The sequence below is a fragment of the Trachypithecus francoisi genome, unplaced genomic scaffold (assembly GCF_009764315.1).
Source record: "Trachypithecus francoisi isolate TF-2019V2 unplaced genomic scaffold, Tfra_2.0 Lachesis_group12, whole genome shotgun sequence".
NCBI classification, from domain to species: domain Eukaryota; kingdom Metazoa; phylum Chordata; class Mammalia; order Primates; family Cercopithecidae; genus Trachypithecus; species Trachypithecus francoisi.
The window spans coordinates 112,424,205-112,438,575 of NW_022681457.1; positions in this window are offsets into that span (position 1 = coordinate 112,424,205).

Sequence of the window (14,371 nt, forward strand, 5' to 3'; positions counted from 1 at the left end):
GCAGTGGCTCATGCCTGTAATCCCAGCACTTTGGGAGGCCAAGGCGGGCGGATCACTTAAGGTCAGGAGTTCGAGACCAGTGTGGCCAACATGGTGAAACCCCGTCGCTACTAAAAATGCAAAAAAAAAAAATTAGCTGGGAGTGGTGGTGGGCGCCTCTAATCCCAGCTAATCAGGAGGCTGAGGCAAGAGAATCGCTTGAACCCAGGAGGCAGAGGCTGCAGTGAGCTGAGATCGCGCCACTGCAGAGCAAGACTCCATCTCAAAAAAAGAAAAGAAAAAAAAAGAATATAGCCATCCCAAATTAACAATAATAATAGGCCGGGCACGGTGGCTCACGCATGTAATCCTAGTACTTTGGGAGGCCGAGGCAGGTGGATCACTTAAGGTCAGGAGTTTGAGACCAGCCTGGCCAACATGGTGAAATCCCGTCTCTACTAAAAATACAAAAAAATTAGCTGGGCTTGGTCGTGGGCACCTGTAATCCCAGCTAATCGAAAGGCTGAGCCAGGAGAATTGCTTGAACCTGGGAGGCAGTGGTTGCAGTGAGCCAAGATTGTGCCACTGCACTACAGCCTGGGCGATAAAGACTCAGTCTCAAAATAATAATAATAATAATTTTTCAAGCAATTAGTTGGGCTTGCCACATTCTCATAGATTCAGATGCTAAGGAGACAGTGAGTCCAGCTAGGTTTAAAGGGTTACTAATGGCCGGGCACAGTGGCTCATGCCCGTAATCCCAACAATTTGGGAGGCCAAGGTGGGTGGGTCCCTTGAACCCAGGAGTTGCCCATCCTGGGCAACAAAGTGAGACTCCTCATCTCTACAAAAAAAAAAAAAAAAAAAAAATTAGCCAGGTGTGGTGGCATACTCCTATAGTCCCAGCTCCTCGGGGGACTGAGGTGGGAGGATGGCTTGAGCCCAGGAGGTCGAGGCTGTAGTGTACCATGATCACACCACTGCCCTCCAGCCTAGGCGACACAGCAAGACCCTGTCTAGAAAAAAATAAAATAAGGGTCTACTACCTACAGCCCAGCACGTAGCATGAGCACTGAATTTGCATTGGTTGCCCTTGCCCTTAAAGTCCCTTCAAGTAGGGTGAGGTGCCAGCCCAGCTGGATGCTGAGCACACACCGTAGGAGACCCCCAATCTCATTAGGGGCTGCGGTAAACCTATTCAACCTCTGTCCTGAGAAGACATTGTCTTTATTGCCCTGGAAGAGCCATCTCCTTAGGGCACAGAACGGAGTCCTTACCGTCCTGGAAAGTAAATAGATCCGCTCTCTGGCCTGGTGGGAGATGCTGCCTCCAGCTTCCAAGACTGTTTGCTATGCAAACAATAATCACTGCTACCATTGATCAGCAGTTCCTAGGTGCCTACCAGCCACTGCAATAGCAGCCCCTGTATTAGTCCACTAGGGCTGAGTATAACAGAACAACACACACTGGAGGGCTTAAGCAACAGAAATTCCATTTCCTTTTTTTTTTTCTCTTGAGACAAAGTCTCACTCTTGTCACCCAGGCTGGAGTGCAATGGCACAATCTCTGCTCACTGCAGCTTCCACCTCCCGGGTTCAAGCAATTATCCTGCCTCAGCCTCCCCAGTAGCTGGGATTACAGGCGTGTGCCACCACACCTGGCTAATTTTTGTATTTTTAGTAGAGACAGGGTTTCACCATGTTGCCCAGGCTGGTCTCAAACTCCTGACCTCAGGTGATCCACCCGCCTCAGCCACGCAGTGTTGGGATTACAGGAGTGTGCCACCGCAGTCAGCCCAGAAATTTATTTATTTATTTGTTTTTTATTATTATTTTTTGAGACAAGTCTCGCTCTTGTTGCCTAGGCTGGAGTGTAATGGCACAGTCTCGGCTCACTGCAACTTCCATCTCCCCGGTTCAAGTGATTCTCCTGCCTCAGCCTCCTGAGTAGCTAGGATTATAGGCGCCCGCCACCACACCCAGCTAATTTTTGTATTTTTAGTAGAGACGTGGATTTCACCCTGTTGGTCAGGCTGGTCTCGAACTCCTGACCTCAGGCGATCCACCCGCCTTGGCGTCCCAAAGTGCTGGGATTACAGGAGTGAGCCACCACACCCGGCCCAGAAATGTATTGTCTTATCATTCTCAAGGCTGTGAATCTGAGAGCAAGCTGTCAGCAGGTTGCTTTTTCCTGAGGTCTCTCTCCTTGACTTGGGGATGTCACCTTCTTGCTATGTCCTCGAGGCGCCTTTTCTCTGGGTGTGTGAGTCCCTGTGTCCTTTCCTCTTCTTAGGAGTGTGACAATCCCATTAGCTGAGAGCCTCACCCTTAGGACCTCGCTTAACCTTAATTACCTTTTTAAAGGCCCTGTCTTGGCCAGGCATGGTGGCTCACACCTGTAATCCCAGAACTTTGGGAGGCCGAGGCAGGTGGATCACAAGGTCAGGAGTTTGAGATCCCCCTGGCCAACATGGTGAAACCCCATCTCTACTAAAAATACAAATATTAGTCGGGCTTGGTGGCACGTGACTGTAATCTCAGCTTCTCGGGAGGCTGAGGCAGGAGAATTACTTGAACCCGGGAGGCAAGACTCCGCCTAAAAAAAAGGCCCCGTCTCATTGGGGGTTAGGGCTTCAACCTATGAATTTGGTAGGGAGGAGCGGACACAGTTCAGTCCGTAACAGCTCTTCTCCACATGAGTTCATTTATTTCCCATATCCACAAGGAGGCTTACTTAGAAAGAGATGAAGTTGAGTTGCGAGGTGACTTGTCCAAAGTCACATGGAAAAAAGAAAAAAGCACCACATCCTACTGTTTCAGCGAATAACCGTGTCCTCTGCTCCTAGGCTCAACTCCAGAGAACTTGGAAGGAAGAGGGGAGTCATGGATTTGGATCTGAAAGGTTCCTAAGCAGGAAGAATCTGCTTCATCCTGGGAATTGTTCTAAGACGTTTTTTTGTTTTGTTTTTCTTTTTCCTCTTTCGAGACGGCTTCTGGCTCTGTTGCCCAGGCTGGAGTGCAGTGGCATGATCTCAGCTCACTGCAGCCTCAACTTCCCTGGCTCAAGCGATCCTTGCACCTCAGCCTCGTGAGTAACTGAAACAACAGGCACGCACCACCACGCCCGGCTAATTTTTGTATTTTCTGTAGAGATGGGGGTCTCCCTATGTTGCCCAGGCAGGCTGGTCTCCATCTCCTGGGCTCAGGGGATCTGCCCACCTCAGCCTCCCAAAGGGCCGGGATTACAGGTATAAGCCACCACACCTGGCAATGCTCTAAGACTTTTCAAACCTCAGGACCGACCTGACAATCTGCATACCTCTGGGTCACCCTCTTTTCCACGGGAGGGGACAGAGCACCTTGCTGAGTGACTCTGCTGACAGTGGTGAAGCTAGACTTGAACTCAGTCTGAAAGACTTCACACAGCTGCAGGCAGTGGGTATAAATGCCAGCTTGGAGACCCCCAAACCTGATGGCTGGAAAAGGGGCAACACAGCTGGGGCTCCCAGGTGTCAGTGCCCCCGGGAGCCTCTGGGATCAGCTGTTGACCCCAACTTCCCCCGCAGGGGCTCCCAGCTGTCAGGTCAGAACAGAATTCATCTGCCTAAGCACTAAAGAAACTCCAAGATGACGCGCTGGTGTTCTGGGGCGGCAAGGGGTGGGGCGGGGTAGGCAGGGGCCTGTCCGCAAACCCCAACTCCTGTGGTGACGTCACTTCTCACCCCCACAGTCCTTTCTCTCCACCTTCCATCTCACAAACTGCTGGGCAAGCGCCCGGGCTGACAAGCAGGGAAGCCCTGGGCTTCTCCCAGCCAGAACAGACTGATCGGAGAGGCAGGTGGTGGCTCTGGAGGCTTCAGGTTTGATCTATAGCCGCTGGTTCTGTTAAAACCACAAGAGATTGAAAAAAACTCCTTGCCAGTCAAAATGAAAAGAGAGACCGAGAGAAACTGAGTGAGAAGGTCTCTGCTAAAGAAAAGCCAAGCGTCGGCTTCCATGAAAGAAACGCGGCCCAGTGGGTCATTAAATGACTAAGTTCTGGGGCCACACTGACAATGACAGGGCCTCCTGCAGCACTTGTGTGTGTGCATGTGTGTGTGCGTGTGTGTATGCATGTGCACACATGTGAGGGTGTGTGTGAGGGAGGGAGTGTGAGGGCGTGCAGGAGGGCTCGTGCCCTCAAAAGTAGGGACATGTGGGCTCAAGGCTGTGTGTCCACAAGTGTATGAGAGTGGGGGGTGTGTATGAGCTGGTGTACACACAAGTGTGTCTAGGGTGTGTGTGTGAGTGTGTGTGAGAGCAGCGAGGGCTTGTGTCCCCGAGATTATGTGCGCATGCACGTGGTGTGTGTGTGTACAAGGATGTGTGTGTGAGGGTCTGTGTGCTTGAGGCTGTGTGTGCAAATGTGTAGGGGTGAGTGGGTGTGTGCATGTGGGTGGGTAGGTGTGTGCTCAAGGCTGTGTGTGTAAGGGTGTGTGTGTGCAAGTATGCCAGGGTGTGTGGTCAGCAAAGCATTAAGATCCACTTCCCCCAACTTCACAGCAAGTGGGGTAGCGACCCCGCCTCTAACCCCTGTCAGCCAGGGAGGAAGGGAAGGAAGGCCCAGAGGTTATGTAGTGCGGGGCCACACAGGAGCTCACTCAGCCCAGTCCAGGCTTTGCCACTCCTCCTGGCTAAGCTGCCTCCCGAGGAAAATAGGAGTCCACCCAATGCCAGCCCGGGAGGAGAGAAATGTCAGCACCGATGTCTACCAAGGGGCATGGGATGCAGCTCAAAAGGATGGACTCTGGAGTTCAGGGTGGTCTGAGTTCAAATCCTGGCCCCTTGCTAGCTGTGTGGCCTGAGGCAGGTCAGTTAACCTCTCTGTGCCTCAACTGCCCATCTGTAAACTGGAGATAATAACCTTACCTTACAGGATGGTTTTGAGAACTCAAAGAGTAAGAGATGTAGAGCTCTTAGAATAGTGCATGGTGGGACCGGGCGCGGTGGCTCACGCCTCTAATCCCAGCACTTTGGGAGGCAGAGGTGGGTGGATCACGTGATCAGGAGATCAAGACCATCCTCGCTAACATGGTGAAACCCCATCTCTACTAAAAACACAAAAAATTAGCCAGGTATGGTGGCACGTGCCTGTAGTCCCAGCTACTCAGGAGGCTGAGGCAGCAGAATCGCTTGAACCCAGGAAGCAGAGGTTGCAGTGAGCCGAGATCATGCAATTGCACTGCAGCCTGGGGGTAAGAGCAAGACTCCATCTCAAAAAATAAAATAAATAAAATAATAATAGTGCATGGCACATGACACGCACTATCTAAATCTTCCTCTTACTGGCCGGGCACAGTGGTTCACACCTGTAATCTCTGCACTTTGGGAGGCGGAGGTGGGTGGATCACCTGAGGTCAGGAGTTTGAGACCAGCCTGGCCAATATGGTGAAACCCCGTCTCTACTAAAAGTATAAAAATTAGCCGGCGTGATGGCACGTACCTGTAATCCCAGCTACTTGAGAGGCTAAGGCATGAGAATCACTGAGCCTGGGAGGTGGAGGTTGCAGTGAGCCGAGATCGTGCCACTGCAATCCAGCCTGCGTTACAGAGCAAAACTCCATCTCAAATTTAAAAAAAAGAAAGAAAGAAAAGAAAAATCTTCCTCTTACTACCGTAAGTGATGCCTGCAAGCCATGAGCTCATGAATTTAGTACACCTAGAAGAGATGAACCCCCAGGATTATGAAACCCCAAGATACATCAGATGCCAGAGTGGCCAGACACCAAGGGCCATGAGGCTGAGTCTCAGCTTGTCAGTGACCAGGGCAGAGGGTCGGGGGTGCTACCTGCTCTCCACCCTCCCATCTATGGGAGACCTCATCTCCCCAACGTGTCATCTTGAGAGGCTGCTTTGGCCGGTAAGACAAACCTGCATCTACAGCTTGGAGCACTGAGGTCAAGCACGGGGACCTTTGGGGTTCAGGAATCTTAGGATGGAGGACCTGGGATGGGTTCCCTTCCCCTCACTCCACCTCAAGCCCAACAAGGAATTTTCTGGCACGACGAGCGTGTTAGTCTGCTTAGGCTTCCATAAAAGTTCCGCAAATGGGAGGCTTAAACCACAGAAATTAGCTTCCTCACGCTTCTGGAGGTGAAGGTTGAGGCATCAGCAGGGCTGGGTTTTTTCGAGGCCTCTCTCCTTGGCTCACGGGTGGCCGCGTGTCGCTGTGCTCTCACCTGGACTTTCCTCTGTACGTGCACAGGTCTGTGGCTGAATTTCCCCTTTCTGTAAGGACACCGGTCGTATTGGATTAGGGTCCACCTGAAAGGCCTTGTTTTAATTTAATTGCCTCTTTTACGACTATCTCACAGGATTGTTGCATTCTGAAGTCCTGGGGGTTAGGACTTCCACATACGAATTTGGGGAGGGATACCGTTCAGCCCAGGACACTGAGGTTTCTGCTTGCCCCAGAAAATTAATTCCCAACTGAAGCTAACAGTTAAACTGTGGACTTGACTGTGAGAAAACAGCTGTCACGTGGCCACCCCAGCGTCTCATTCATCATTCATCCAGGCAACTGTGAACTGTATTCATTTCTTTTTTTTTTTTTTTTTGAGTCAGAGTCTCGCTGTGTCACCCAGGTTGGAGTGCAGTGGTGTGATCTCAGCTCACTGCAACCTCCGCCTCCCAGGTTCAAGCGACTCTCGTGCCCCAGCCTCCTGAGTAAGTGAGATTTCAGGTGCATGCCATCACACCGCTAATTTTTCTATTTTCAGTAGAGACGGGGTTTCACCATGTTGGCCAGGCTGGTCTCAAACTTCTGACCTCAAGTGATCCACCCGCCTCAGCCTCCCAAATTGCTGGGATTACAGGCATGAGGCACCGCGCCCAGCCTGTGTTCATTTCTTAGGGCCGCTGTGGTAACTGCTCACAAACGTTATGATTAAAGCAACTGAAACTTCTTCTAGCCTCTAGTTCTGGAGACTGCAAGGCCAAGATCAAGGTGTTGGCAGTCTTGCTTCCTTCTGGAAGCTCTGACAGAAAATCTATCCCTCCTAAGCCTCTCCCTTAGCTTCTAGAGGCTGCCCGCCATCCTTCATCAGTCCTCTCTGCCCCTGTCATCATGTCCCCTGCTTTTTTTTTTTTCAATGAGATAGAGCCTTGCTCTGTCGCCCAGGCTGGAGTGCAGTGGCACAATCTTGGCTCACTGCAACTTCCACCTCCCAGGTTCAAGCGATTCTCCTGCCTCAGCCTCCCGAGTAGCTGAGATTACAGGCACGTACCACCACACCTGGCTAATTTTTTTTTGTATTTTTAGTAGAGACGGGGTTTCGCCATGTTGGCCTGGGTGAACTCAAACTCCTGACCTCAGGTGATCCGCCCACCACGGCCTCCCAAAGTGCTGGGATTACAGGCGTGAGCCACCGCACCTGGCCTGTGTCCCCTACTTCTTTGTGTCTGTGTAGTGTGTCCTTTTCTGTATAAGACACCTATTATTGGATTTAAAGCCCTCCCTAAACCAGGATGCTCTCATTTTGAGATAATTACCTTACCTTAATTACATCTGCAGAAAGGCTGGGCACAGCGGCTCACACCTGTAATCCCAGCACTTTGGGAGGCCGAGGTGGGTGGATCACTTGAGCTCAGGAGTTCAAGACCATTCTAGCCAACATGGTGAAAACCTGTCTCTACTAAAAATACAAAACATTAGCCAGGTGTGGTGGTGTGTGCCTGTAATCCCAGCAGCTCGGGAGGCTGAGGCAGGAGAATCACTTGAACCCAGGAGGCGGAAGTTGCAGTGAGCTGAGAGTGTGCCACTGCACTCCAGCTTGGGCAACTGAAAAAAAAAAAAAAAAGAAAAGAAATTTATGTTGCTTAAGTCCTGCAGTCTGTGGTGTTCTGTTATGCAGCCCCAGTGAATAACAGGGTGAGACTGTCTCAAAAAAAAAAAAAAAAAATTATATTTGCATAGACCTTTATTTCAAATGAGGTCATACTCTGAAGTTCTAGGTGGACATATCTTTGGGGGGCTGCCTCTGAACCCACATCAGGGACCCAGAGAAGATGCTGGCTCTCCCGGATGTCAGTGGCCTCGGAGTCCTTTGGTAGCTCAGGCCCACAGGGAGGATCAGCACCTAGGAGACCCTTGTCCTTCAGGAGGGCCCAGGCCAGCAAGGCGAGAAGGCCCAAGGAGCCCACCCAGCCCGGTCAGGAGGGTAAAACCACAGGAGGGTTTTACGGGTATGGGGAGTCCACGTGGCCAGGCAGGGAGACTGAGGAAAGGTTTGGGCAATCCAGCCTGAAGGTGGGACTTGAGCAGGTTTTACCCTGCAGGAGGAGTGGAATGGAGGTGTGGGTAACTGCCCCCATCCTGCTCTGTTCCCACACCGTGTCCTACAAGGTCCTTAGAGTGCCCACCCAAAGATTCCTGGAAGGGCCTGAGTGGTTTTCAGGCCTCTGACCCTCCCAGGCACGGAGGCCCGCAAGGCCCTACTCCAGCACAGACACTGGGCCAGTGCCCTGTGTCCATCATTTCATGGAGAAATCACCTAAAACTTCCCCTGCTCCCACCCCCCTCATTCCTTACTATGTATCAGGCCAGACGGGGTGGACCACCCAAAGACAGGATCCTCATCTGCCAATATGCACACAGGTCCTGGTTTCAAATAACAATGTTGCACATTTATTAGGCCCAGTACTGCACTACACATTTCATCTCCTGATCATCTCATCTCATCCTCTAAAAACCCCAACCCAATAGGTAACATTCTTGGTTTTCTGGGGTTTTTTTCTTTCTTTCTTTTTTTTTTTTTTTTGAGACGGGGTCTTGCTCTGTCACCCAGTGGCTCACTGCAGCTTCCAACTCCTGGGCTTAAGTGATCCTCCTGCCTCAGCCTCCCAAGTGGCTGGAACCACAGGTTCATGCCACCACACCTGGCTAGTTTTTTAAATTTTTTGTAGAGACGGCGTCTCCCTATGTTGCCCAAGCCGATCTTGAGCTCCTGGGTTCAAGCAATCCACCCATCTTGGCCTCCCAAAGTGTTGGCATTACGGGTGTGAGCCACGGTGCCCGGCCCAGTAAGTAGCATTCTAATCCCCATTCTACGGATGAGGAAACTGAGGCTCAGAGAGGCCCACTGACTTGTCCAGGAGCAGCAGCCAACACCGGCCCCCAAGCTGAGGCTCCGGGTCCCGTGCTCTGTAACACACAGCTGGCACCTGGGGCTGCTTCCTCTCCTGGGTGAGCCCAAGTAGCAAATGTAAGAAGCAATGTTTGCTCATTTCTGCTTGAGTGGATTCACAAGCACCTGGCTCTGTGACAATGGGCAGCTGTCTGGAGGGATGCTTTGAAGACAAAACAGAATAGAGCCCATGTGTCTTGCATGAGTCACTATATTCCTTGAAAGACAAATGGCCCCAGCCTTGCTTTTTTCTACACGTAAGATACCTTCTGGTGGGGTTAGTGATTCTGCCGCCACAGTCGATTTAGCAGATGTGCTTTAGTCATCTTCAGCCAGATGTACGCTATACCCAAACCTCAACGTGATTTTGTACGTATGACAGCTTCACCACCTGTGCATAAACTGTGAACTGAAACTGTACCAGAGTTGCCTAGTAGAACCCCTCCACAGGGCTGCTCTCAGGCAATAGGCTTGGTCTATAGTCCTGGTACAATTTATGAATAAAAAGAACTCTTAAGTTTTTGGTTTTTTTGTTTTTGAGACAGAGTTTCGCTCTTGTTGCCCAAGCTGGAATATAACGGCACGATCTCAGCTCACTGCAATCTCCGCCTCCTGGGTTCAAGCGATTCTCCTGCCTCAGCCTCCCGAGTAGCTGACATTACAGGCCTATGCCACCAGGCCCGGCTAATTTTGTATTTTTAATAGAGACTGGGTTTCTCCATGTTGGTCAGGCTGGTCTCAAACTCCTGACTTCAAGTGATCTGCCCACCTTGGCCTCCCAAATTGCTGGGATTACAGGCGTGAGCCACTACACCCGGCACTTTTTTTTTTTTTTTTAAAGACATGGTCTCACTCTGTTGCTCAGGCTGGAGTGCAGTGTTGTGATCACCACACACTGCAGCCTCAGACCTCCCCGGGCTCAGGTGATCCTCCCACCTCAGCCTCCCAAGTAGCTGGGACCACAGGTGCATGCCACTATGCCTGGCTAATTTTTTGTATTTTCAGTAGAGATGGCGTTTCATCTCTACATGTTGCCCAGCTGCTCTCAAACTCCTGGGCTCAGGCAATCCACCAGCTTCAGCCTCCCAAAGTACTGGGATTACAGGTGTGAGCCACCACACCCGGCCCAAACTCTAATTCTTCAGAAGCTTTTTATTTTCTTTAGTTGACACCTGGCAAACTTCCACCACAGGAGTCGGGGGTGTTTGTCAGAATTTGCTGGGAATGGGATGGAGGGGTAGTTAGTTCTCCCTCAAGGCTGGGATGTTCTGTAACCCTCAATCCTGGTGGACAGCAAGGGTTCCCCCACCAAAATCTAAGGTCTGGGGAATTCTCAAAGCCCTCGCTCTCCCATTCTCCACTGGCTGAGATCCCCTGAGTACTGGCTGGCCAAGAGAGGCTTCCTTGCCTTGGAAGCTGGAGGCCCAGAGCGCCTGGGTCCCTCTGGTATCCCATGAACAATGGTGGGAGATAGAGGAGGCAGGGCTGCGGGAAGCGGAGGGGTGTCTGCTGAGTTTTAGAGGCTGTGTTGCCAACCCCTTAGCCACAGATAAAGAGGGCCAAAGAGAGTGTGGTCAGAGCTCAGCATGGTGATGCCATGACGGGATGTCCCCAAAGGCCACCCAAACCATCATCAGGCACTCTTACGCCACCCCAACTGATCACATCATGATCCTGTGGGCACAGCTTCCTCTCAAAACTTCCTGCAAGGCTTCAGCCATCCACCCTCACAGCCTCAGCGCTGGCCCCAGGGAGGGCCCTGCCCACCCACATCCCTCCTCCCTCCCTGTCCTCAGAGCCTCCACGCTAATGAAACTGGCAAGAAGGCTGCTGCCTGCATAGGCTTCCAATAACAACCCCTCCAGGAGCTGGGAGCGAAGTCCACTGGATTGAAGGACTCCATGCCCTGTTTCCATTCCCTCTTATTGTCCTGGGGAAGGCATGAGCTGGAGCGAACTCGGGCAGCAGGTTCCATTCCAGGCAACGGGATGGCATCAATCTTATGACGGAAGAGCTGATGACAATTTTTTTTTTTTTTTTTTTGAGACAGAGTCTCGCTCTGTCGCCCAGGCTGGAGTGCAGTGGCCGGATCTCAGCTCACTGCAAGCTCCGCCTCCCAGGTTCACGCCATTCTCCTGCCTCAGCCTCCCAAGTAGCTGGGACTACAGGCGCCCGCCACCTTGCCCGGCTAGTTTTTTGTATTTTTTAGTAGAGACGGGGTTTCACCGGGTTCGCCAGGATGGTCTCGATCTCCTGACCTCGTGATCCACCCGTCTCGGCCTCCCAAAGTGCTGGGATTACAGGCTTGAGCCACCGCGCCCGGCCGACAATTTTGTCTTATCATTTATCGCAGCTCCTCTCTCCATCAGACCATGTGCCCGGATCTCTGCAGGTCGAATCTGGTTCACCTCTTCCTGTATCACCCATGTACAGATGACAAAACTGAGCTACATACAGAAAGGCTAAGTGACACGCCTGCCGTCACGTGTCAGTGGGTGGCAACACCGAGGGTGGGTGTTCGGAGCTACACTCTGTGTCCTCCCACAGATTAGGCTGAAAAGTTCAGCGAACCTACGGCCAAGTCTGCACTGAGCCAGTGTGCATTCTCAGAACACCTGAATGCCACTTTCCAAAGGCAGAGGGGGAAATCATTCTGGAAAATCCAGCTTTGTGTGTGTTTCTGGGCCATGCACGCTTCACCTCATGATGAAGTGGGAGTGGAAGGGCCACTCAACCCCTTCAGGGACAATGCCCCTTTGCAGCCTCCCTCTCAGAGGGTGGCAATCAGTTGCCAATGGGTCCTTCTCTTGCCTGGGATGTTGAAAGTGGCCTGAAGGAGGGAAGGTGGAGTTACTTCCATATACTCCCATCTGCACGCCAAGGGACTGGGCCCTGCAGCTGCCAATGGGCGACGGACATAGAGTTTCTCAGATGAATATGTTTCAGCTGCCCCCAGTCATTCCCTACCGTCCACCCCAGGGGTCTAGACTCTCCTGGGAGACTGGTGCAGAGCTGAGACCCCACAATCTGCCTGAGGCCTAGGGCAACAGATGCACAGAAACCAGCACAAGCCAGAACAGCAGCAGCTCAACCCCAGTGCCTGATTCCCAGGAAACACGAACATCGGATCTCAGGGCTGCCAGGCCTGCCTTCCCAAGACCTGTGAGCTCATTTACTCCATCGTTCATTCAACATTTATTTGTTGAACGTCTATCATATGCCGCATGCTGTACTAGGCCCTGGGGATAGCGCCGAGGACAGGACAGGCTTGGTTCCTGCTCTCGAGGAGCTTACAGTCAAGTGTCACAAAGTCTACAATGGGGATGCTGCAGAACCTAACTCCAGGCACCTTGGCCAGTTCAGTAGGATTAGGGAAGGGCTCTGAGGAGCGGAAACAGAAGCTGAGGCCTGAGTAGGGGTTCTTTGGGAGGAAGACAGCTTTGGGCAGAGGCAATGGAGTGGATAAAGACCCAGAGGCCAGGGGGAGCCTGCAGGTTTAAGACCCAGAAAAAAGCTTCAGCAGAGCTGGAGACTCGCCTGGGAGGGGTGTGGGAGGTGTGAGACGTGGGTCAGGGAAGTGTGGTCGGGCCGCTCTGGTTTTCTTCCCAGCACTTCCCACCACCTGACACATTTTCTATTTACTGGCTTATTTCAGACTGTGCCCCGCCCCCCCAGCCAGCAGCAGGGAAGCTCTGGCGGGGGGCGGGGCAGGCTCCTGTGGCTGTGGGTGCTAGCGTTGTCTGCTTCACTGCTGCATCTGCAGAGCCTAGAATGGTGCCCAGCACACAGTAGGAGTCGAACACGTGGCTGGTGAATGAATGAGTGAGTGGGGGAATGGTGGAGGCATTACAGACTGTGTATCAAGGAGTTGGGTTCCATTTGGGGAGCATTCATCAGCTCTACACCTTTTTTTTTTTTGAGACTGATTCTCACTCTGTCACCCAGGTGCAGTGGTGCAATCTTGGCTCACTGCAACCTGCACCTCCCGGGTTCAAGCAATTCTCCTGCCTCAGTCTCCTGAATAGCTGGAACTATAGACACGCACCACCAAGCCCAGCTAATTTTTGTATTTTTAGTAGAGGCGGGGTTTTGCCATGTTGGACAGGATGGTCTCGATCTCATGACCTCATGATCAGCCCACCTCGGCCTCCCAAAGTGCTGGAATTACAGGCGTGAGCCACCACACCTGGCCAGTTCCACGCCTTTCTGTTGAGGAATCCATCTCCCTGCCTCATTAGGTGTGGTGGTGCTCGCCTGTTGTCTCAGCTATTCAGGAGGTCTTGACGGTCTCGATCTCCTGCCTCATGATCCGCCCGCCTCAGCCTCCCAAAGTGCTGGGATTACAGGCGTGAGCCACCGCGCCCAGGCATTTTGTTCTTATTTCTAAATGACCAACACAAGACACTAGTTTTGGGAGAGGTAGGTGATGTTGCCTTTCTCCTTTGGGATTTACAGTACCTACTCAGAAGGCACAAAAAAAAGAAAAGAAAAGAAAAGAACGTTATCAATTTGGGAGAGGGGGTGCAGGTAAGGTGTTATGAGGAGTGTGCCCAACCACCAGGGTCCTTGCATGCAGAGAAATGAAAGCATTTGTCCAGTAACCTTCACAATACAGGTAAGAAACTAGGCTAGAGGGAAAAGCCAAATGCTGGAACACAGGTTAGCCGGTACTTTTGAAAAAGTACAATACAAAAGTATTTCAATGAAGAAAAACAATGCCAGCTCTGTTTTCAGGAAGCTACAATTCTCGCAGGGGAGTACGCTTAGGCAATGCATCTCACCGTTAGTTACTTATAATACCACTCAGGGGCCTTGGGGAAGAGCAGGAAGGCAGGCTGTGTGATGGCGGGGGCAGATCTGAGAACCCAGAGGTTCAGGGAGGATCTCTTGAAAGAAGAGACACCCAAGCTGAGACGTGGATGGGGCAAGGACAGGAGACAAGACGAGCATCCAGGATGACCCCAAGTTGTAGGGGTGAAAGGCCCAGGAGAATTAAGAAGAGCGTGCAGGTACCTGGGAGGGTCGTGGGGACATTCACAAAGTGGAATTGTGTGGGTAACCTGGAGAGCTGCAAGACATGGGCTCTGCTCTAGAGGCCTCTTGCCTGGAACCTGCCTTCTTGGGTCCTCTTTTGGCTTGAATAAGCCTGTATCCCAGGCTGAAATCAGTCCTAAGAAGTGACCGGAGAGGCAGCCCCAGGCCCAGGGTTTTCTCAAGCACCTTCCTGCA